The 25,559-nt window shown below is 45.9% G+C and overlaps 1 protein-coding gene across 4 annotated transcripts in view; it reads right to left on the minus strand.

Moving 5' to 3' along the window:
* CERS3 (ceramide synthase 3) overlaps nt 1-25,559 on the minus strand; it is a 198,604-nt gene that overhangs the window by 115,705 nt on the left and 57,340 nt on the right. For 3 of the 4 annotated variants that reach the window (XM_077263362.1, XM_077263363.1, XM_077263361.1), the window contains one exon: nt 20,643-20,694. The gene's annotated coding sequence lies outside the window, so the exon portion shown is untranslated. Of the gene's footprint in view, nt 1-20,642; nt 20,695-20,827; nt 20,923-25,559 lie in introns of those variants that run through there. The other variant, XM_077263364.1, reaches the window with a different exon arrangement.

The following is a 25,559-nucleotide window of genomic DNA, read 5'->3' on the forward strand; positions in this document are numbered from 1 at the left end:
CCCGCCCCCACCACATTACCACACATAATCCTGCCCCTCCACCACATCACCACACATAATCCCGCCCCCACCACATCACCACACATAATCCCGCCCCTCCACCACATCACCACACATAATCCCGCCCCTCCACCACATCACCACACATAATCCCGCCCCTCCACCACATTACCACAATTATTATTAACTTCATTTTAAGTTAATTTACCACCTGCGTAAGCGCTATTGAATGTTGTCATTATTTACTTTAGTTTAATCACCAGCAACGTTAATTAGATAGCAATGAGCGTGCCAAGCGTTAGCTGGCTGGAAACAGCTAGTTTGTCTATATTTGCCCTCTTTTTCACATGTAAAGCGCCATGGAATAAATAGCCCTATAAAAATGTATAATAATAATAATCTAATACCCGGATAAGATCCTATTGCCCTTTTTTTTCCTTCCAGCAGTTTATTGATCAGAAATTTCCTGGCATGGAAAAAAACCATCTGATTGTGGTCAGTGTGTCGGTTTTTACCATCAATGTTTCATCAGTGATTTTGTCTTTTGAAAAAAAAAAAATACATTTCAAAGCTTCACCTACCCAGTGCAATGTTACTCGCAGACTGCACGTTGCTGGCTTTGTGAGCTGACAGTGGTCTTTAGTGGACCCATGGACTTCTATAGGTAATTTTAATCCGTGACAGACACATCTCCTCGAGTTTTTTTTTTTGCCGACAGAGCTCTGTAGATTATAATGGGTACAAGTTCTATCTGTGAAAAACACGGCGAGGACACATTCATGATAATTGGGCAGTTGAATGAGATCTAAGGCTTCAAGTACAGGACCCTATCAGCACATAGACAGGGACCCCATCACATTTTAGGACACAGCATATGCCTTTTTTCCGCTTGTCCTTGAAGCTGTTGACACCGGACACATGCCGCTGACAGGTGATGAGCAGCACACATCTAGGAAGACCTGGTTTATGGAAAACAACAGTCACGCTTCTCCCTACTTATAGGTGACGCTTTGCTGATCACATAAATGTTGTTAGAAGTGATCCAAATTCTGTTCCACAGTCTGTACATTACATTATGGCTTTTGATCCATTTCCGTGAAAATGACTGTAATGTAGACTGAATAATTCAGTATGCTAAATAGCTTCTTTAAAAGGTCTAATTTTCTAGAAGCAAAATGTTTTGATTTATTATAAGAGTACTTAAATTAAAAATTGACGATTTGCCTTCATTTTATAGATCTGTTTCAGCCTTTGTGATGGTATGATAGACGGAGATTGATCTGACCACCAATGGCATTTGAGAAGTTTGTGGTGAGGACAGTGATTTGCTTACTTTATTATGAGCTGAAGAACTGTGTGGTGTGGGGCTAGATATAAGAGGAAGGGTTACTAATCAAGAGCAAGAGTGGCAGCAAATTGGCTGAGCAATCACTGGTGACAGCAGTGACTCTCCTTAGCCAGTGACTGGCCGAATAGTCAAGTTCTTGCCATTTCTTGCATATCAAATGGTAGCCAAGTAGACCAGGTAAGCTTTGGAAAGAGCGGTATGGGAATAGCCAAGTCAAGCATCACCTCTTTTCTTTTAAATCCATTTGAGCCCTTTGCAAAATAATATTAGTTGGGAAAGTACTTTAGGACTTGTGCGCAAAACAGAGTATAATATGTAGAGGCACAAAACCTTGCATCCCAACACTCGATGCCAAATACTGATGAGAAAACTCTGTATGCTTCCATATGAAATCATAGGGGTCATGATCCTCAAAGGAAGCCTTATTACGGCTTCATGCCAAACAGAACGGACGTGAGGAGTAAGAAGTCTTGGGGTACGGCCTCAATCACTTTTCTGAGTAGCCTTGTAGAGAAGAGCAGATTTGTATATACACATATGCTGGTAAGAGGGGGATTAAATATGGTAAACTGGAGATAGTATGAGTAGAATATGCTTGATATACTGTCGGTATCTTGCCTATAAGTGAAGGGGCACAGAGTCACGGTGTACTTTTCATGGAGAAGCTTTGGCTGTCTATATAACAGGTTCTTGGAGTGACTATGTAAACACTGATGAACCGGGGCCAATGTGTTTTGCTTATCAAATTTGCCTTTAACATATTATATTTCTACAAAACTCCTTCTTTGTCCAGCAGCAGCAATGATGATGGGAAACATTAGAGGTAAAAAGAATCTGAGAAATGATGAAATGTTATCTTCAGAGGAAACAGACAATGAGCGCATGAAACAATATCAGATGACAGGAAACCGTGTCCTCCCTTGTCTTACTTCATCTTGTTCACGACATGGTAAATGTCATGTGTGAGAGTAAACCTGTATTCATCTGGTTTGCCTACATGTCTCTGACATATACCTGACGTTAACAATATAGCCTCAAATGCTGATTATAAAGGGATGTTTCACTGGTTCATTCAAGTCCGTTCAGTACACAACCCGGTGTAAAATCCCACTAATCAAAAAAACTGGGCGCCCAAAGACCCCTGTGTGAATGGAGCAGTAGTGAGCATGCTGAACCACCTCCGCTATTCTCCCTAGAAGGAAATGTATCAATTGACAAATGGGTGTTACCATTCTCCTTGTCAAGGAGGTAGGTCATATAGTCTGATTGGGCCGTAGAAGAGGAGGCGCCCCCAACTGGTAAAACCCACTTGTCAATTTATTCATGAATTTCAATCAGGCATAACAGAAATGTTACAACATAGAGTTAAATCTAAAGATCTTCTTGCGTTCTTATTTCCTGGAGCATAGAATTTTTTACTAAACCAGATATGTAAGGAGCGAGGACAGGTTCTCTTTTAAAATAACACTTCTGGGTTTTATGGGCTTAATAAAAAGTGATGTAGTTATGCTGAAAACTAGCTAGGCATGGGAGAGACAAATGTAGTGACAAGACCTATAATTAAACCTAAAAAAGATGTTGGGGCATCATAAAATGTGAGAAAACACCTATTTGGAATGACTACTGGGGAAAGCAGAAAATTATTTCCTATACAGGTTACCAAATGGAAAATGAGAACAAGCAAGCCGGCATCAGGGGGGCGCGGGGATCATCACACTGCAACTTATGTCATAAGGTGCCATTTACAACATCTGTCTTCTGCTAAAGGGGTCTTCCAATATTAGGTCAGCAATATCAGATCGATGGGGTCCGACATCCTCATGATCAACGCCAGCAGCGCCAGCAGTTTCCATATGTAAATAATGTACAGAGCAGAGTGATCTGCAGCACCTGGGAGCGGCTACTACACTGTGAAGTTTCGCCCCATACACTGCTTACTGCCGGAGCACATAACGGTTCATCATGGGGTGCCATATTAATGATTCATCAAGGTCAGTGGTGTGAAACCCCTTTAACTCAGAGAGGTGCGGATTGCTAGGCTATGTTCACACAGTGCATGTTATACATGGGGGGGGGGCAGTGTTGTCAAGGGTTTATTCTTATTCATTGTAACTGAAAGGGTAAAAAAAAAACAATACAACCCTGAAAGAACTGTCATGCAGCAGTTTTCAAAAAGAGCACTGTAGCTCAAATAACAAGGGGGAAAAGCACCGTGTGAATGAGATTTTGCTGCTACTGTAAAATGCTGAGTTTTTTCTCCATGAAAAAAACACTGCTAAAATGCAGCATGTGAACACACCTTTAGGCAAGGTTCCCACAATGAATATTTGGTGCTTCTTTGAGACTTCAACATTTCTGTACCAGTTAGGTAACTGTTTGCATTTTTTCATTGCGTTTGTCTCCTTTTGTTATGTCGCTTAAATAAAACTGCGCGGTTTTGGATCCTTCCTGTTACGTACGGTAGCTTTGATAAAACTTTATTAATGTCATGTGTAGATTTCATGCAGTTTTAGCACTCTTCCACTGTGGAAATGCAATAAAAACACATATGCATTTTTTTACCTGCAGATTTTTCACCTTCAAGTCTGTGAGGAAAATCTGCGAATAAAACACATATTTAGAGAAATTGACATGTTGCAGATTTCAAAATTGCTCCGGTCAGTTTACGCAGCGTAAAAAAAAAAAAAAAAACCACAGTGGACACGAGAGAAATCCCATACACTTTCCTGGAACTGTATGACGCTGCGTTTTATAAAATACACAGCGTAAAAATGCACCAAGTATTCACCGTGGGAACTTAGACTTTGGGTATGTTCACACAGAGTTTTTTTTTAGAACGAAAAAAAAGGTTTTGTTCCCGTGATCAGTATTTGGTGAGTTTTTGATCTAGATTTTCTGCAGCATTTCTGAACGTATTAGGTAATTTAGGTTACTTGTGTCTTTTTCATTGCACTTTTGAGTGCGTTCATTTCGTGCATTTTTGATCCTGCAGCTTTGGTCTCATTTTTGGTATGTCGTGTTTTAAGTAAACCGTTTTGTTTTTTTAACTTTCTGGTGTTTGGCTTTGACAAAACTTTATTAATAGAGTCATGTGCGGATTACATATGTTTTCAGTCCGTTTCCTTTGTAGAAACACACTAAGAATGCACGGGCATTTTTTACATGCGGATTTTTTATATTTAATGCAATTCTATGTGGAAACTCTGCACATAAAACTCGGCGTACTCGCAACAGAAATTGGCATGTTGTGGATTTCAAACACGCAGCTTATGCAGGGTGAAAAACAGCACAGTGGGTTTGAGATTTCTAGAAATCCCTTCCACTAAAACTTTAAGGCCGGGGTCACACTTGCGAGTGTAATGTGAGAAACTCGTGTGAGTCTCTCGCCTCAATACCCGACACTGCCGCCGGCACTCGGACCGGAGGCTGCGGCTGCATGTGTTTCTATGCAGCTGAATGCTCAGGTCCCGAGTGCTGGCTGCAGTGCCGGGTATGGATGCAAGAGACTCACACGAGTTTCTCACATTACACTCGCAAGTGTGACCCCGGCCTAAGACGCTATGTTTTTTTGCACAGTGGAAACACACAGCATCAAAAACGCATCTTGGCAACTGAGGCTATGTGCACACGTTGCGGATTTGACGCTGCGGATTCACAGCAGTTTTCCCTGAGTTTACAGTACCATGTAAACCTATGGAAAACAAAATCCACAGTGCACATGCTGCGGAAAAAAACGCACAGAAACGTAGCGTTGTGTATTTCGCAGCATGTCAATTCTTTGTGCGGATTTCGCAGCAGTTTACACCTGCTCCATAATTGGAATCCGCAGGTGTAAAACCACAGGTGGAATACGCAAAAAAATTGCTGTAATTCCGCAGGAAATCCGCAGTGTGGTTTACCTGCGGATTTACCAAAATCATTCAGGAAAAATCAGCAGAGTAATCCGCAGCGTGTGCACATAGCCTGAACCAAACTCAGCGGAAACCTGCCAAATCCTCTTCATAAGCTCAAAACTCCTCAAAAACGTGATGGTTCAGTGGCTATGCTGAGTTTTCAGAGCAAAGACGAAGCAGAAACTCAAATTTTTTGAGGATTTTTGAAGGATGATTTGGAGAGTTTCTGCTCCAAAAACTCCTTGAAACACTTGTGTGCACATAGCCTCACGGTAAGCTCACATGGCACCAGTTACAGTGCTTATTACCGTATTGTGACAAGGTCACAGCATTCTTCACTGCCCTTACCAATCTAGGTTTGCAACACTTTAATATAGGGAATATTCCTGCTCCTTTTTCCTTGCCGTGTGCATACTCAGAATGTAGAGAAGTACAGGACACATGAAATGAAGCATCATTGCTTTAAATGTAAATAGCATCGTCCGTTTTAGCCGCCATAACAATCCTGTCTTTAACCAGAAGATAACACGGCAATTCTTCTGCATTTAACCATTTTATCTTTTAATGAAAAAGTCCGACTGTGAAATGATTTCTGCTTTGGCTTTTGGTACAATTTGAGGCAGAAAATCTGATGTTCATGGTGTAAACATTCCATACTTGTAATGTACTGCACATAATCTAAGCCTCAGCTACAAGTAAACTGACAAACTAGACGGACCAGTTGGTGTTTATTGTTTATTCCCATGCATCATGTTATGTTCTTCTAACCAAAGTACATGTCTATGGCTCGGTGGTGTTAGCAGTCATTAAAGTGTAAATACGCAGTCAGATGGCCGTATAAATAGGACCAGAATGCATTGCACAGACTGGCTGGTGGCTCTCCTGACCACATCAGGACAACTTCATGTATTTCTATGCAGCTGTCACTCTTGGGTTGGGAGAGCCACCAGCCAGTCCGTGCACTGCGTTCCGATCTCACTCCAATTTATACAGCTGTCTGACTGCACCCTAACAGTGATTATATATAACACTAGATGGTGGTATTCTAGAATATGTATGCGTAGTGTATAGCACAGCCCACATAGTATATTGCACAGCCACGCAGTACATTGCGCAGCCCACGCAGTACATTGCGCAGCCCACGTAGTATATTGCGCAGCCCACGCAGTACATTGCGCAGCCCACGCAGTACATTGCGCAGCCCACGTAGTATATTGCGCCGCTCACGTAGTATATTGCGCAGCCCACGTTGTATATTGCGCAGCCCACGTTGTATATTGCGCAGCCCACGTAGTATATTGCGCAGTCCACGTAGTATATTGCGCAGCCCATGTTGTATAGTCACGTAGTATATTGCCCAACCCATGTAGTATATAGCACAGCCCATGTAGTATATTGCACAGCCCATGTAGTATATTGCACAGCCCACGTAGTATATTGCCCAGCCACGTAGTATATAGCACAGCCCATGTAGTATATTGCCCAGCCACGTATTATATTGCACAGCCCATGTAGTATATTGCCCAGCCACGTAGTATATAGGACAGCCCATGTAGTATATTGCCCAGCCACGTATTATATTGCCCAGCCCATGTAGTATATTGCCCAGCCACGTAGTATATAGGACAGCCCATGTAGTATATTGCCCAGCCATGTATTGCACAGCCCATGTAGTACTGTATATTGCACAGCCCACGTAGTATATAGCAATGTGGGCATCATATCCCTGTTAAAAAAAAAGAAATAAAATAAAAAATAGTTATATACTCACCTTCCGGAGCCCCCGGATCCAAGCGAAGCGGTTACCGACGCTGCTCGTGCGCTCCGGTCTCAAGTGCATTGCGGTCTCGCGAGATGATGACGTAGTGGTCTCGCGAGACCGCTACGTCATCATCTCGCGAGATCGCAGCATGGACCGGTTACCGGAGCGTCGCAAGCGGGAAAGGCCTGTTGTCGATCCGGGGGCCAACGGACAAGTATATAACGATTTTTTATTTTTTTAATTATTTTTAACATTAGATCGTTTTACTATTCATGCTGCATAGGCAGCATGAATAGTAAAAAGTTGGTCACACAGGGTTAATAGCAGCGGTAACAGAGTGCGTTGCACCGCGGCATAACGCGGTCCGTTACCGCTGCCATTAACCCTGTGTGAGGGGAGTACGGAGCGGGCACTGACTGCGGGGAGGAAGGAGCGGCCATTTTTCCACCGGACTGTGGCCGTCGCTGATTGGTCGTGGCTGTTTTGCCACAACCAATCAGCGACTTGGAGTCCATGACAGACAGAGGCCGCGACCAATGAATATCTGTGAAAAACAGACAGAAGAAGGACAGACAGAAAGACGGAAGTGACCCATAGACAATTATATAGTAGATTTTTATAGTGCACAATATTAACTTTTATACATGCATTGTAGATCAGATTTTGTTTTTAAATGACAGCATCAACCGGCCATTCGGTGAGCTGATAAGTCTGTGCATTAGAATACAGCGTCCTGCCGGGTCTCCCATTTACCTTTATCCAGTAGTGCAGTAGATCGGGGGTCCTACAGTGCTGGTCCCCATACTGAATAAGGTAGACTAGGAGATAAAGCAGGAACAGTCTGTCTCCTAATGTGCAGCACAAACCATTACTGGTCTACTATTTAAATGGAACATCTGCTATACAATTCATTTAGGAAATTTGTTATTGTACCCACTCTGCACTATAATCATTTTTAGAAATAACATCGGAGTATTAAGTAACCATTTTCTTCTGTCTACATCTAATCGGACAATATCTAAACGGAGTTCATATATAATCTGTGTACACTTGTTTTTTTATAGGTTATACAGTGCAAAAATGGCCTAAAATATTATTTATATCTTGCTGGTGCACCCATCTTCATGTTGCGTCCTGACAGGTCCTTTTCTAGTTTGTGCGTACTTGAAATCTGTCAGCAGGATTTCACACCTCAAACTATTTATATGCACATTAAGCTCTTTTTCTACATTTAGCAATACCATAAGGGTATGTTTCCACGTTCAGTAAACGCTGTGGATTGGACCCTGCGTACAGCCGCAGCGGCCAGATGTTACAGCATAGTGGATGGGATTTTATGAAATCCCATCTCCACTATGTGTGCACGGACGCCTCCGGCTTTCCTGCGTATACGCACATGCGACCTGTCTTTCTAGACCGCAGCATGTCTATTTATCTCGCCGAGACGCTCAGTCTCCGCAAGATAAAGATCACAGTCCACTGTATAGGATGCGGTGATTCCGCATGGTTGAATGAACACATGTGGTATCACCGCGAGTACAAAAGCCGGCAGCGCTTTGGATGGAGCGGACATGTGCTACGTCCATAGCGCTGCCGTATCCTGAACGTGGAAACATACCCTTACATGACCAGTCCGTGTCTCCATTAGTAAGAATTCAGCTTTTGTATTGTTATGCAAATGAGGCTGAAGGACTGTAGTAAATTTGATGCCTCTGTCACTCCAGATCTGTTTCCTGTCCAGCGATGCCTTCTGCTTGACTGATGGCTCCTTTGCATGAAGTCACACAGCACAGAGGCTGTCAGTCAAGCAGAAGGCACTGGGCAGGGAATAGAGTGGAGTGACGGAGGTTCCAGATCTACAATAGTGCTTCAGCCTCATTTGCACATCGATTCAAACGTTGATTTCTCAGTAATGGAGGAACGGACTGGGCATGCAATGGAATTGCTTGACTTGTCTGTGAAAGAGCTAGATGCACATATAAATAGTTTGGGTGGTGAAATCCTGCCGACAGATTCCCTTTGCTATGCCATAACATTACCACTGTTTTATGCTAAGGTGAATCTGTCACCAGGTATTTGCTATGTATTCTAAGTAATGCAGAGATTTATCTAGGTTTTTCGGCACCCAGGGCAAGAATTCAGTTTGATGCCTTCCCCCAAAAGCACATATGTGATTTCCACACTTAGCCACATGCCGACGAGCTGCTCTCCCTAATTCTCTCAATGTTCAGTGAGAAACTGGGAGAAGAAGGAAGAGAAGCTCGTTATCACGTGTCCGCAAGTATGAAAATCGCATATGAGTGAAGTGTCCATGTGATGACTGCTGGGTCCCACAAGCAGAGTTGAATCCTGACAGGAGTATATTACACACTTTTCGGATTGGTATGCTGCAGGGCTTCATTTTATAATTAAAGGGCTCGTCAAGGTTTGAGATGAAAGACTGCAGTCACTCTAGGTGCACTGCACACTTTTAAGATTCTCCCTTGCCGGTGGACAGTCATGTCAGCACAAGCATGTGATTTGTATACTTCTGGCCACATTCTGACTAGACGCGCCTGGCCTCCCTCAAATCATTTTCATTGAGTGAGGCAACGCATGTCTAGTCAGCATGTGACTGATTGTATGCAAATCGCCGGCATGAAAGAATCCTGAAAGTTTGCAGTGCACACTGAGAATTCAGAAGTCTGCAGTCACATAGAATGACTGCAGACTCATCACATACTTGAACAGCCCATTTAGGGTATGTGCACACGTTGCGGATTCCGCAGCGTTTTACACCTGTTCCTGTATAGGAATCCGCAGGTGAAATCCACACAAAAAACTCTGGAAATCCGCTGGTAATCCAAAGGTAAAACGCAGTGCATTTTACCTGCGGATTTTTCAAGAACTGAGTGGAAAAATACGCACAGAAATCCACAACGTGTGCACATAGCCTTAATGCTCCTAACAAATAAAAATGAGAATTAGTCAGCATCACAAATAATATTTACATCCAAGTACCTGATAGGTGATGTCTCTGATTGGAATCGTTCTCTTACTTTTTTAATCTTGTACAGATTTTTCTTTTCCACAGCTCATCTCTGAAGACTTCATCTTCTCTTGTTTTCTGCAGTACATCCCCACACGATGCCCTTAAAAATGACAGTGTCATTATAATGCTCCTGAATTAAAATATCTTCCCTGCGCTGAGCCCCCATGGTACCCCTCCACACTATTCAGTATGGGAGAAGAAAAGTGTAAGTGGGCATAGAATAAAGGCTGTCTCCTTGCACTATTCCCCTCAATAGTTTCCCTTCTCACACATTTCCCTCTCCCTCCTCATACTGTCTCTTCTCACATCCCTCTGCCAACCATACCGTCTCCTTATATTTACCCCCTCACTCTCCATATTGCCTCCTTACACATCCCCCTGACTTCCCGTACTGTGTCTGCACACATCCCCCTCACTCACTTCCCATACTGTCCACATACATTTCCCCTTCACTCCCCATACTGCGTTTGCACCCATGCAATTGTGTCCACACCTAACCCCCACCCACCATACTGTGTTTTCACCCAAACCCCCTACATTCACCTCACACTCATCATATGTCCGCACCTATCCACCCATACTGTTTCCTCATACATTCTCCTCATGCTATGTTTTCAAATTTCTCCTGCTCTCCATATTTTGTCTGCACCAGCTCCTTCCTTGCTCCCTAAGCTTATGTCCTAACATCTTCCCCACGTTACACTAAATCTCCCCCAACTCTCCCCACCTCAGTAAATTTCCCCTCTTGCATTTAATCTTCGGTGTCTTCAGCTCCATTGGAATACTTACCACCAATGTTCTCTGCCCTCCAGCGAGATACATCAGCAGCATAATCACATGACCTCATTGCCCTGCTGACCTCACTCTGACCCTGTGGTCAGAGCTTCAATTGTACTCTTCTCTAAAAGATGTGCATACAATTGTTAACTGGGAGCCGGTGCACTATAGCTTCTCTGAACCGGCTATCAGCTTGTCAGCTGGCTCAGAGAATGGCCGAATACCAGAGTGGGAGGGAAGCAAAGTGCAGCTGCTGGGGGAGACACCTCAGACCGACTGTACCCCCCTTGCCGGCTGCATCCAGGGAAGATGCACCACCTGCCCCCACAAGATACGCCTCTGCCATAATGTAAGAGCAGAAACACTGACTACAGCTATGTGTCACTTATTAGTCTGTGTTTTGGTGTTTCAGTACAATCAGTGTTTTATCAGCAGGAGGTTATCACTACAGCACAACTGGCCTCATGCTTCGTAGTCCAAGCACGTCCCTAGCTCTGATTAGCAGCTGTCTTGCAAGAATATACAGAGCTCAGCAACTGAGCTCTGCTAGATCTACAGCAGAAAAAACTGTGATTCTATCCTAACTGCTGCACCTAATATACTAAGTGATAGGGCGCTGGCATCAAGGTCTTTGTTGCTACATCATGCTGCTGTCAGATTACATGTCAAAACTCTGCTGACAGATTCCTTTTAAAGGGAATCTGTCACCTACTTTTTTGTATAAAGGCTGCGGCCACCACCATCAGGGCTTATCTATGGCATTCTGTAATGCTGTAGACAAGCCCCCCCCCCCCCATGTAACCTGGAAGATAAGGAAAACAAATGAGATTATACTCACCCAGGGGCGGTCTGGGTCCTGCGCCTCCCATCTACATGCAATGGCGCCCTCTTCCTTGCTTCCTGTTGCGGCTGATGCGCAGGCGTAATTCTCTGCCCTATTGAGGTCAGTGCCAAGTACTGCAGTGCGCAGGCGCCGGAAAAGGTCCGAGAAGCCCAGCGCCTACGCACTGCAGTACTTTGCTCTTAACAGGACAGATACAGTACGCCTGCGCAGGAGCCATCGTATGTAGATGGGAGGTGCCGGACCTGGACCGCGACACCCATTGGACCGGACCGGACCGCCCCCGGGTGAGTATAATATAACTTAGTTTTTCTTATCTTTCAGGTTACATCAGGGGCTTATCTACAGCATTACAGAATTCTGTTGATAAGCCCCTAAAGGCGGTGTCCTTAGCTTATATCTGAAAAAGTAGGTGACAGATTCCCTTTAAGGGTCTAGCTGACTGTTAAGTAGCTAAGCCAGCCTCCTTTTGTGTCAATTAATTATTGAAATGAGCAGTCAGCCAGCCCCCTTCATACACTCTCACCAGATCCCAACACGGGAACTCTTGGGACAAGGAACTGGAGCTTATTACTGAAGATCGAGGCACATTTGAGACATGAAGTATATCAGTAAGCGGTATACCTTATTAATGTCCTCACATTTAGGGATAACAGTTTCGCATTTGAGGCTAAATTTGCATTGCACCGCTTTCTATATTTGTTTGGCCAGATGATGTTCATATTGTGCAGTTGATAGTTTTTGTAACTGTATTGAAAATTGCAAAAAAAATATTTAAACCTGTAGGACCCAAGTATGTGCAAATGTGTGTATATATTGGGAGATTTATTCCCTGTACGCCATCAGTACACCACGGTTTATGAATTGAGCTACACATGGTGCAACATACAGGGAAGTGATTGCCAGAACTAGGGATGTATCTACATCCAACAGGAGAGAAGAGGACAGTAGGAAAGGAGGCAAATTACTCTGCTTTTACAATTGCCCCAAAAGCTGAGCCTCACTAATAAGAAGGTGTGCCCCTCTTTTACAGCTATACCACCTGAGCCATAAGTCCAGCATTGTAGCTTATATCCTTATTGAGCTACAGGGTAGTAAATTACCTTTGCCAGCACTACTGATGAAATAGCTAATAAAGTAATAGGTGGAATCAGATGGGATATGAGACTAAGATAAGAAAGAAGATATTTCTGCAAACTCCACCTATTCATAATAAATGCAAAAGGGACGATAACATCCTGTGAAGTCGTAACTGACACATAACCTTATATAACTCCGTAGCAATCTTCAAGTGTTATTACATAATGGATTTCTCCCAGCTACACTGACTCTTAAGTATTATATTTCCTGACATGTTTTCATTCTCTGAATAGCTCCTGCCACAAACAGAAGCCTTTTGCAGCTAGTGAATCTCAGCCACAGCAATATCAAATTCCCTCTGGTTGTTGCCCATTGTTTGTCTATAAACCAAAGTCTGCCGCCGGTCATAAACCAGGGAGCGTATAGCTTTCATTTAAGCCTGACTGATATGCATTAGCCTGTAAGTAACGATTATATCTATGCACCAGCAGTTACACTAAATTAATGAAGAACTTATAGAGCAAGGCTTTGTACCCGAAAACAGGTCTGTTTCCCTTCTGCACTCCTTCCATAATCATCTGTCTGCCAAAATTATGTGTCAGGCTAAGGGTATGTGCACATGATCAGTAAATGCTGTGTGTTGGACGCTGCGTACTTGTGCAGCATGAAACTCGCAGCGTACAGATGTTACAGCATAGTGGGTGGGATTTCAACAAATGCCATGTCTCCAGACGCCTGCGGCTCACCCGCGGAGACGGACATGCAGCGCATCTCTCCAGACCGCAGCATGTCAATTTCACCCATAGAATGTATTGAACACGGTGAATCTGCACGGTTCATTGAACACAGGGCCGTTTCTTCAACAGGGCGGGCAGGGCGGCCACACGGGGCGCCGTGGGGCCGGGGGGCGCAGGAGAGGCCTCGGGCCCCGGTGGTCCCCTGCCCGCTGCTGCTGCTGTTTAAGGGCTGTCAGGGGCGCGGATGCCGCGCTCAGTGCTGAGCGCGGGCGCGCCCTGCCCGAACTCAGCTGCAAATCTGACAGCTGAGCGGTCAGATCATCGCCTCGCGTCGCCGCGCCCCCCCCCCCGCACCGCACATAATGGTTGCGGCCACCTCGGCGCCGCCACTCACCCATACCTCCCAACCGTCCCGATTTCAGCGGGACAGTCCCGCTTTGGCACCGGGGTCCCGCTGTCCCGCTTCGGGCATTTAAAATCCCGAATTTGCGGCCGCCGGTGAAGCCCCGCCCACTTCCGGGACGTAGAGAGAGCCTGTTTTTTTTTTTTTTTATATAAAAGCTGCCTCCTGACCGCCCGCGCAACACCCCCCCCCCCCTCCCGCCCCCTGTGCGGCGCTGCCACGCTGAAGGAGAGAGCCTGCAGCAATCAAGAAGAAAGGTCAGCGATTCACTACCTCTGGCTGTGTGTGCACGGAGCTCCGGCTTCTGCTCTTAGCTGCTATCCCGGCAGAGAAGGAGAGACGGGGGAGGTGCCGGGATAGTGCAGAGCTGTGAGCAGGAGACTGAAGACTTCAGCAGAGAGCTGCACATGGACATCAGCCGCCCCTGCATCACAGAGGAGATTGTGTGTGTGTGATGTGTGTGATGGCTGCGTGTGTGTGTGTGTGATGGCTGGGTGTGTGTGTGTGATGGCTGTGTGTGTGTGATGGCTGCGTGTGTGTGTGTGTGATGGCTGCGTGTGTGTGATGGCTGCGTGTGTGTGTGTGATGGCTGTGTGTGTGATGGCTGCGTGTGTGTGTGTGTGATGGCTGCGTGTGTGTGTGTGTGATGGCTGCGTGTGTGTGTGTGATGGCTGCGTGTGTGTGTGATGGCTGCGTGTGTGTGTGTGATGGCTGCGTGTGTGTGTGTGATGGCTGCGTGTGTGTGTGATGGCTGCATGTGTGATGGCTGCGCGTGTGTGTGTGTGTGTGATGGCTGCGTGTGTGTGTGTGATGGCTGTGTGTGTGATGGCTGCGTGTGTGTGTGATGGCTGCGTGTGTGTGTGTGATGGCTGCGTGTGTGTGATGGCTGCGTGTGTGTGATGGCTGCGTGTGTGTGATGGCTGCGTGTGTGTGATGGCTGCGTGTGTGTGTGATGGCTGTGTGTGTGTGATGGCTGCGTGTGTGTGATGGCTGTGTGTGTGTGATGGCTGTGTGTGTGTGATGGCTGTGTGTGTGTGATGGCTGTGTGTGTGTGATGGCTGTGTGTGTGTGATGGCTGCGTGTGTGTGTGATGGCTGCGTGTGTGTGTGATGGCTGCGTGTGTGTGTGTGTGTGATGGCTGCGTGTGTGATGTCTGCGTGTGTGTGTGATGGCTGCATGTGTGTGTGATGGCTGCGTGTGTGTGTGTGTGTGATGGCTGCGTGTGTGTGTGTGATGGCTGCGTGTGTGTGTGTGTGATGGCTGCGTGTGTGTGTGTGTGATGGCTGCGTGTGTGTGTGATGGCTGCGTGTGTGATGCATTTGTGTCAAAGCTGCATGTGTTTGTGAGCTGCGTGCGTGTGAGCTGCGTGCCTGTGTGTGAGCTGCGTGCCTGTATGTCATTATACAGTATGGAGCATCATGTGTGGCCATTATACAGTATGGAGCATCATGTGCGGCCATTATACAGTATGGAGCATCATGTGCGGTCATTATACAGTCTGGAGCATCATGTGCGGTCATTATACAGTCTGGAGCATCATGTGCGGTCATTATACAGTCTGGAGCATCATGTGCGGTCATTATACAGTATGGAGCATCATTTGCGGTCATACAGTATGGAGCATCATGTGCGGTCATTATACAGTATGGAGCATCATGTGCGGTCATTATACAGTATGGAGCATCATGTGGGGTCATTATACAGTATGGAGCATCATGTGCGGTCATTATACAGTCTGGAGCATCATGTGCGGTCATTATACAGTATGGAGCATCATTTGCGGTCATACAGTATGGAGCATCATGTGTGTTCATTATACAGTATGGAGCATCATGTGCGGCCATTATACAGTATGGAGCATCATGTGGGGTCATTATACAGTATGGAGCATCATGTGCGGTCATTATACAGTATGGAGCATCATGTGCGGTCATACAGTATGGAGCATCATGTGTGTTCATTATACAGTATGGAGCATCATGTGTGGCCATTATACAGTATGGAGCGTCATGTGTGTTCATTATACAGTATGGAGCATCATGTGTGGCCATTATACAGTATGGGGCACTGTGTGGCCATATTTTTTTGTTTATAATTATTGTATATGAAACAGTGTGATCGGCAGTGCTAAATGGGTGTGGTTGGGATGTGGATATGGGTGTGACTAATTATGAATGGGTGTGGTCAGAGGCGTGGCCTAAAATTTGCCGCGGCGCGCAAAGCGCGCCGCAAACTTTGTCCCTCTTTCCCATCTTCAAAAGTTGGGAGGTATGACTCACCTCCGCTCCGCGCTGGATGAACAGCGAGAATGAACAGCCAGGATGAGGCAGCTCGGCCACTCCCACACTGATAGCAGGGGCGCCGCGCTCTCGGCTGAGCACGGGCGCTCCCTGAGACAGTGATCAAAGAGCTAAGCACACACACTATCACTGTCAGACTAGGCTGCCTGGCTGTTGCCAATTTCAATGCTGGACAGGACAGGCTGCAGTCTAGTCTGACAGTGGTAGCAGTATAGCAAAAATGCCCACCCCCTGCCTATGGATTAGTCCTTCCCTTCCCAGCAGCCCCATTTAGCAGTCTGAGCGCGCTCAGACTCAGAGGGCAGAGGGCACTGACACACTGAACAGGTGAGGGGGTCTGAGGGATGGGATGGGTTGGGCTAGCCTTTTTTTTTGGATGGGGACCCCCACACCTGCCCCCCCCCCAACCACCCTTGGGGCATGCTGATTTGGCATGCCCCACAGCATGAAACCCGGGAGGGGGCCCAGCTGACTTACCTCATCTTTGGCAGTCTGGTGGCATCCTCACCCAGGCGAGAAGTGTTGGAAAGAGTTATGGCAGTAACTGTATACCTGGCAACCAATAATTTAGCTTTTCGAGGATCGTCAAATACATTGTTTACACCAAATAATGGACATTTCCTTGGGCTTATAGAGCTTCTTGGAAAATTTGAACCAGTAATGAGAGATCATTTAAAACGAATTACTTCCCAGGAAATCCATACACATTACTGTGGAAATTTAATTCAAAATGAAATTATCTGCTTGATGGCCTCTCAGGTGAAGAAATGTATTCTAGAAAAAGCCAAAAGATCTAAGTATTTTTCAATAATGTTGGACTGCACACAAGATGCAGGTCACACTGAACAGTTGTCATACACCTTAAGATTTGTTGATATAGATGATGATCACGTAGCAATAAAGGAACATTTTATTGGCTATCGTCCTGCTACTGATACATCTGGGGAAAGTCTCGCCAATCTCCTTTTAGAAGAGATTAGTAAATGTGACCTGGAATTAGAAAATGAACTGGCAGAAAAGCTGAATTATTCGGAAGCTATTAATGCTTTTGCAGCGGCTAAATCTAGAAGAGTCAGTTTCTCATAAATCTGCAACCTACAATTTTTAGGATCTGTTTCCAAAATAATTAATAGATATTATTTACCTACAACTTTGTTCTCACCGTTAATAATTAGCATACTTGTCCCTTTTCCCCAAGTTCTATATAAGTTAAAGGCAAATTATAATTTATTAAAAAAAGGGAAGATACAAGCCTGCTCTCTATTTATTACTCAAGCCCACAAAAATAATGTTTATTATTTTCGGTGCCGGGGGGGGGGGGGGGGGGGAGAAATTTCCTACTCTCGCCCTGTGTCATTTTTGGGCTAGAAACTGCCCTGATTGAACACATGCGGATTCACCTGCATTCAATAGACTGCAGCGCTTTGGACACAGCACATACGCTGTATCCAAACCGCTGCTACTTCTGGATCATGTGCACCCAGACTTATACAGCCGTATGCCCTGGATAGCAGTCACAAAAAGTATGCACAGGAAGGCATGCTAAATTATATGGGCTAAACATGTGAAAAAGGCATTTTTTGATACTAGTTCGGAGAATAGCAGTCTATGGGCACATTTGCACGCTCATCACTAACCACACATTCAGCGTCTCCCATTCCCATATGACCACCTCATCCCGCCCTCTCTCTGTTGGTGTCCCCCAAAGGCTTTGTCTTGAGACCTCTACTCTTTTCCAGCTATACCTTTGACCTCACAGTGCCATTGCTATCAGTACCTATACGCTGATAACGCTCATCTTTCTGTTGTACAGAATCTGAGTGTCTATCAGCCATATCTCTTTCCTCTCTCATTTCCTAAGCTCAATGTGGACAAAACTGAACTCCTCTTTCGTCCATCTCACCTAACTTCCCTACCTGATCTATATATTACACTAAATTATATCACGATTTCCCCTTTGACACAAGTCCGCTACCTCAGAGTAACCCTCGTCTCTGCCCTGCCCTTCAAAACGCACATTCAAAAGCTCTCGCCACCTCTGACTTAAAAATATCTCCAGAATCAGTGGCTTCCTCAAACCTTAATCTACTAAAATGCTAGAGCATGCTGTAATGCTGATGGTTGTGGACCCACTGCACCATGGTCCGGGCTTACAGTGGAAGGGCATGACTAAGCGACTACCTGGCATTCACTAGAGCCTCTGGTGGTGAGGTTAGGCTTGGCCGCAGGTAGTTGTCAGGTCCTTTTCCAGGGCAGTCCCCAGGTTTGCAGCAGCTGACCAGAGTGTCAGAGGCATGGTACAAGAGGGCAAAGACAAAACATGGTCAAATGTTCTGAGGTCAGGGCAGGCAGTGCAGGATCAATATGAAAAGCCGGGTTCAGGAGTAGAGAAGTCAGACAGGACGAGTAACTAGCCAGATCAGTAATGAGCATCAGAATACAGGGGAGCAGGAACCAATGTTTGGGTGAAAAATGGTGGGAGGAGCTGCCGTACATTGAACCTGCTCCCATGGGATAGGCTGGGGAGCCAGATTTCTGCAGGACACAGCAGGGTTAAATTTCTGCAGAGACTGCCCATGCTCTCCTTAGGCCAGATGGAAATACCATGCTGTAGCAGCCATGCAAGGGAGAGCAGGGGGAAACAAGATCAGTGGCACAGCCTGCCGCAAGGAGAAACCGCACGGTGAGTGGGGTGGCGCTGAGGATACATGCTAGTTGCCGCCGTGACACATTCCCTCATCATTGACTACTTCAATATCCTCCCCTGTGGCATCCCTGTTAATAGTCTCACACCTCTCTAGTAACTCTGCTGCCCGATTAATCCACCTCTGTCCTCCACTGCACACCTCTGCAAATTCTTTCATAGGCTCCCAATTCCCCAATGTATCCAGTTCAAACTATTAACATGAACCTACAAAGTAGTCTGTAATCTGTCTCCTTTGCATATATCTTCGAACTAACCTCCAGCTATCTTAACACACTCTAATCTCAGGTCCTCCAAAGACCTCCTCTCTCCTCCACACTTGTACGTTCCTCACTAATCACCTCCAAGACTTTTACGGAGTATCCCCCATCCTCTGGAATTCTGTGCCCCACCACGTACGATTATCCACCACACTCAATAACTTTCAGATGGAACTTTAAAATCCATCTCTTCAAGAAAGCTTACAGCCTCGAATGACCCTGCTGCCACCTCACCCCCATAAGAGCTGCCGCATCCCTCTAACCCACGGTCTCCCTCCCCATTATCCTGTAGAAAGTAAGCCCAAAAGGGCAGGGTCCTCTCCCTTCTGTACCAGTCTGTGACGGTTAGTTCATTGCGATTTACATTTGTATCTTGTATGCCACCCCTCATGTACAGCTCTAGGGAATTAATGGTGCTCTAAAAGTAATAATCCAGAGCCTTGAACTATAAACCAAACAATAGTCTTACACATAGAGTGAAAATAGCTAGAAAGCCTAAAGAGGACTGTCACTTTATTCTTGTTTATTTGACTCATTAAGACCATTCTCACACCAGAGTATATTGTCTAATCCAAGAGAATTTGATCCCAATTTCAGAGTTTAAGAAGATTGAAACAAAAACTTCTCCATCTTCTCCATTCTGCCAGTAAATCAAAATAATGTGATTGCACTCAAATGTCTTCCAAGTGCAGTCTAGGGTTTTCCACGAGCTCATATGATTTGCATGGCTGAGTGTAATGTAAATATCGGATCAAACTCAGGCCATAATTCTGATATGAAGGATGTTTTAAATGTTTTTTCATGAACAGGGCAAAAAAAGTGCCCTACTTAGGATTCTGTGACCTTTGGGCAATGCTGCGTGGCAGAACATTGGGACAGAAAATCAGTAGCGCAATCAAGGAAAACTAGCCTAAAATGGCTGCTTACAGGTGGCAATAGAACAGAAGGTGACACTGCACGACCTATGGAGATAAGATCAGTCTTAGCTCTGTCCCTGTAAAGTGCAATGACCCATTAGCAAATATAACCACGGCTCAGGCTGTAGCAGCGCCCCTTCTCTTTTGCAATCCGCAGGTGGATAGAAGGCAAATGCACAGTGTCCAAGGTTCAAGTTAAAATGTAGGTTAGCAAACTGTGGCGGAGGCAGCTGAGCCAGCACTGCGGGATTGAGAACTCATCTAGCCTGCAAAAGCCAAATCTGAGGGGGTTGCGATAGAAACCTTTCACATACATTACGGGATTTATTCCACAACAGTCAGCAGAGAAAGCAAATTCAAGGAACAGAGCCAGAACTGGAAATTTCAATAGACTTCAAGTGGATAAAATAATACCAGTGAGTGGTAGGAGAGTTTTTCAGCAGAGGTGGTGCTGGCGCACAAAGTAGGAAATGAGAATAACTTGGGTTAGGCCTGTGGATCAAATATCATCTGCTGTTCTACATTCACTCGGAAAAAATGCCCCTTTTGGAATAAAGCCTTGTATGAATGGAGAGGAGGAATGACTTACTTTTTTCCTTCATGAGCCGCCTTCTCCCGCCTTGACTAGTAGCGTCCCAGCTCTGCAATCACAAAAGGAAACACACATCAGGGCAGCTTTGTTCCTGTATTATCTATGTATCTGCAAATCAGTAACTCAGCTTAGTAACCACTGGTTGTAGATGATTAAATTGCCAATGAGAAGAATGTACTTACAGAATGGGCACAGCATCCGCACAAAGAACCGCTGTGTGAAGGTCACGTAGGTGCAGCTGCAGCGGACATCACAAATCGTACCCTTGCCCTCTCAGCTTACACAGTGTGCGCAAAGCAAATTTTAACGCTCCAGAGCAAGTGACCAATTATTTGTTACATCCGGTGAGTCTGATTCAAAGGCCAGGATTATAATGGAGCTAATCAGGAGGAATGTACTGTAGGCTGTGTCTCCATCACCTTCCCAAGGCGAGCTCGGCTACGATCCACCTACTGGATTTCTACATTTGGACACACATTTTGGGGGGAATGTTTTTACACTCAAGAACATTTTACTAAAACAGTTTTGGACACTACTTCTTTCATTTTTTTTCTCAATTACAATCTTTAACGAGTGGAGGCTTAACATTTTTCAATAATAAAAAAAAAACCCAGAATATTAATGTTATTCTCAGCATGATAGAAATAGTCAGTTAAAGGGAAACTGTGACGTCATTTTTTGCTATTAAATTGCCCCCAATGTCTTGTTAGTGATGCACATTGCTTCATTAACATGTTTAGCTCAAGCAAAATATCCCAGTATTTATAGCAAAAATCACTTGTTATACTTTGCAAATTGCCTCTTCAGAGAAAAAGAGGACTTGAACTCTATAGCGCCACCTCTTGGAAGTAGTGATCCTACAAGTCACAATCAACCCTTTATCGAGTCGTGCAATATGACTAAAGGCCCCGTCTCACTTAGCGATTTACCAACGATCACGACCAGCGATATGACCTGGCCGTGATCGTTGGTAAGTCGCTGTGTGGTCGCTGGGGAGCTGTCACACAGACCGCTCTCCCCAGCGACCAACGATCAGGGGAACGAGTTCGGCATCGTTGAAACTGTCTTCAACGATGCCGAAGTCCCCCTGCAGCACCCGGGTAACCAGGGTAAACAACGGGTTACTAAGCGCAGGGCCGCGCTTAGTAACCCGATGTTTACCCTGGTTACCAAAAAAAACAAACACTACATACTCGCCTTTCGGTGTCCAGGTCCCTTGCCGTCTGCTTCCTGCTCTGACTGAGCCGCCGTACAGTGAGAGCAGAGCGCAGCGGTGACGTCACTGCTGTGCTCTCACTTCTCACTGTACGGCCGGCAGTCAGTGAGAGCAGGAAGCAGACGGCAAGGGACCTGACGGACATCAGAAGGCAAGTATGTACTGTTTGTTTTTTTTTACATTTACGCTGGTAACCAGGGTAAACATCGGGTTACTAAGCGCGGCCCTGCGCTTAGTAACCCGATGTTTACCCTGGTTACCAGTGAAGACATCGCTGGATCGGTGTCACACACACCGATTCAGCAATGTCAGCGGGGCCTCAACGACCAAAAAAAGGTCCAGGCCATTCCGACACGACCAGCGATCTCGCAGCAGGGGCCTGATCGCTGGTACGTGTCACACATAGCGAGATCGCTATGGAGGTCGCTGTTGCGTCACAAAACTTGTGACTCAGCAGCGATCTCGCTAGCGATCTCGCTATGTGAGACGGGGCCTTTAGGCTACTTTCACACTAGCGTCGTGCACTGCACGTCGTTATGCAACGTTGCGGCGCACCGACGCATACTGTGGAAGCGCCGCACAACGGGGGCAGCGGATGCTGTTTTTCAACGCATCCGCTGCCCCATTGTGAGGTGCGGGGAGGGAGTTTCGGCCACGAATGCGCGGTCGGAAATGCTGCAGACGACGCACCAAAAAACGTTACATGCAACGTTTTTTGGTGGCGACGGTCCGACGCAACACGACGCAACCGTCGCACAACGGTTGCGACGTGTGGCAATGCGTCGCGCTGCGTCGCTAATGCAAGTCAATGGAGAAAAAACGCATCCTGCAAGCACTTTTGCAGGATGCGTTTTTTCTACAAAACGACGAATAGCGACGTGCAGTGCACGATGCTAGTGTGAAAGTAGCCTTAGGATAAAAGCCAAATCAGTATCTCAGTTCGCAGACACTGTGTTTCGGGCTGTTGGCCATTGTCAGTGCGAAACATGAGAACTGATTTGGCTAGGTGAGAGGCTCTGGACTGGGGTCTAACGGCTCATACTCACTTGCGAGCAACTCGGATGAGTCTCGCACGGCAATACCCGGCACTCAGGAGCGGATCTCCCAAGGCTCCTGTAAGATTGTTACACCACGTGAGCCATGCAGCAAATCAGCAAACTCTTTTGAGTTGCTGATCCTCGTTCCTTCGGACGAACCTCCGATGTCTAAAGGAAGTGAGAGCGTAGCAGCCAATTAGCGACTGCTGATTGGCTGCAGGGCTGATGTGACATAACAATGTAACGCAAGCCTTGGGTGATCTAGTGCTGACACTTCTGTGACAGTGCCAATATGGGAGGTAAGTATATGGTGCTTTTATTTTACATTGGGGAATATAGTATGTACTGTATAAAGAGGTTGTCCTAGTTGTAGACAGATCTTTAGTTTGCTTAAAGGGAACCTGTCACCACGTTTTTGGAAGATGGGATAAAAATAGCGTTAAATAGGGGCAGAGGTGGGCATTACATTAGTGTGTTTGTTATGCGTTTATTACCCACCTAAGTTGCCGAAATACGTTTGCAAAGTCTCCGTTTTCGCCTGTCAATCAGGCTGGTCTGGTCAAAAGGGCGTCTTGTCTTCTCCCAGATTTTGCGTAGTTTTCCGTTGGTGGCGTAGTGGTGTGCGCATGCCCAAGGTCCCGAATCCTCTGCCAGGGGATTTAAAAGAGCGCGCTGTTTGTTTTCATTGGTGATCGGTGGGCGCGGCCATCTTCCTTTGGCCGCGCGTGCGCAGAAGCGGCGCTTTGCTGGCCGCGGCTTCAGGAAAATGGCCGCGGGATGCCGCGCGTGCGCAGATGGATATCGCGGCGGCCATTTTCCTGAAGCCGCGGCCAGCAGAGCGCCGCTTCTGCGCACGCGCGGCCAAAGGAAGATGGCCGCGCCCACCGATCACCAATGAAAACGAACAGCGCGCTCTTTTAAATCCCCTGGCAGAGGATTCGGGACCTTGGGCATGCGCACACCACTACGCCACCAACGGAAAACTACGCAAAATCTGGGGGAAGACAACGCCCTTTTGACCAGACCAGCCTGATTGACAGGCGAAAACGGAGACTTTGCAAACGTATTTCGGCAACTTAGGTGGGTAATAAACGCATAACAAACACACTAATGTAATGCCCACCTCTGCCCCTATTTAACGCTATTTTTATCCCATCTTCCAAAAACGTGGTGACAGGTTCCCTTTAACTCATTTCAATCCTACCAGGGTCCGTTTCCAAGTACCTAATGCCACAGATGATATTGTACAAAAATATAAGGATCTGACATGTTTTTCTGCCCTGTTGGAAAACAGGATCCAGGTGGAAACCTGATGATAAACAGTTGCCAACAGGATAATAATTAAATGGACTTTGCCCCATAGGAGCCTATCTCTGACATATCTCATTGTTCTCTTTTGGTAAATATTTGATAGTGTGTATCTTAGCATACATTTTTGAGCAATATACCCGGAGTATTTATTTTTTTTTTTTTATAAATTCAATAGCATGAGGCTATTGAAGCTATTGCATACTTTTTTTTTTTATAACTGGATTCATTAAGTGGCCATATACCTACATTGGCATGGTTTTCAGCATCATTGTTTAAACTTGTTTTTTACTAAAACACGATTAATTCATCCAGGTGTGAATTCATATTTTTTTATTGAGGACCAGAGAGAGTGGAAAAAAGTATTCACATTTCTTACCTATCAAATGCAAAAATTGTATTTCATATGCTTGTGTGACGCCCCCAGGGTCCTGGTTGTCACAGTGACAATGCTTTCCTCACGGGGAGAGTGATGTTATGTTTGGAAGCGATAAAGGAAGATCTTTTATCAGGTAACCACAATGCATATAACATGTTCACATTCCAGACCAGAAGGGGGAGCTCTAAACCTGTTTAAGGTGAACTTCCCTATAAATACATCCTGGTCTGGAGGGAAAGAGTTCAGTTTCAGTTCAGAAAGTGAGAGACACAGAAGAGAGCAGACCGACATGGAGTGTCAGAAGGTCTGATGGGTCCTGTAGTCTGAAGCATTACAGCTCCTGGAAAGAGACATACAGAAAGCTGAACATTGTTCAGTGAGTGTGCAGGAGAGCGAAGCACAGAAGAGTAACATCAGGGGAGACCAGCTAAGATCAGGCTGCCTCCCTCTGAAGCGCAGATAACCGGTAGCCGGACCACCGAGGTTGTAAGGACTCTACGACTTACAGCAGAGACCGGCAGGACAGCTGAATTGCAAGTTATCTGTCCCCACATACACCTGAAGACACGGTGACACCCTTAGAGGCTGGGGCATGCTAGAGTCCCAATAAACCGCCTCAAGTCACCAGTCATACGGGTTGTGTCCTATCCTATATGGGGGACAGAGGGAGAACATCTGTGAGGACCTTATCTGAAGCCACAGGCAGTAAGGAACTACAACACCACCGCACTAGAGGATGGCTTTTAACTCCACTTGGTAAAGGGGACTCTGGAGTCGCTTCCAAGCCGGCCAGACCCTGCCTGCCCTGTGATCTGGTGCTCTGGACTGTGGATGCAGAAGTCTTCAGTAAACCAAGGTAAAGAGACTGCAAACTTGTGTCCTCATTCTTTACCGCACTACTCGCCATCTTCCATCTACACCATGGGAGCTCTGGGGAAACACTTCACCTGTGGGAAGTTATACCATCTAGCTGC

The sequence above is a fragment of the Ranitomeya variabilis genome, chromosome 5 (genome assembly GCF_051348905.1).
Source record: "Ranitomeya variabilis isolate aRanVar5 chromosome 5, aRanVar5.hap1, whole genome shotgun sequence".
NCBI lineage: Eukaryota > Metazoa > Chordata > Amphibia > Anura > Dendrobatidae > Ranitomeya > Ranitomeya variabilis.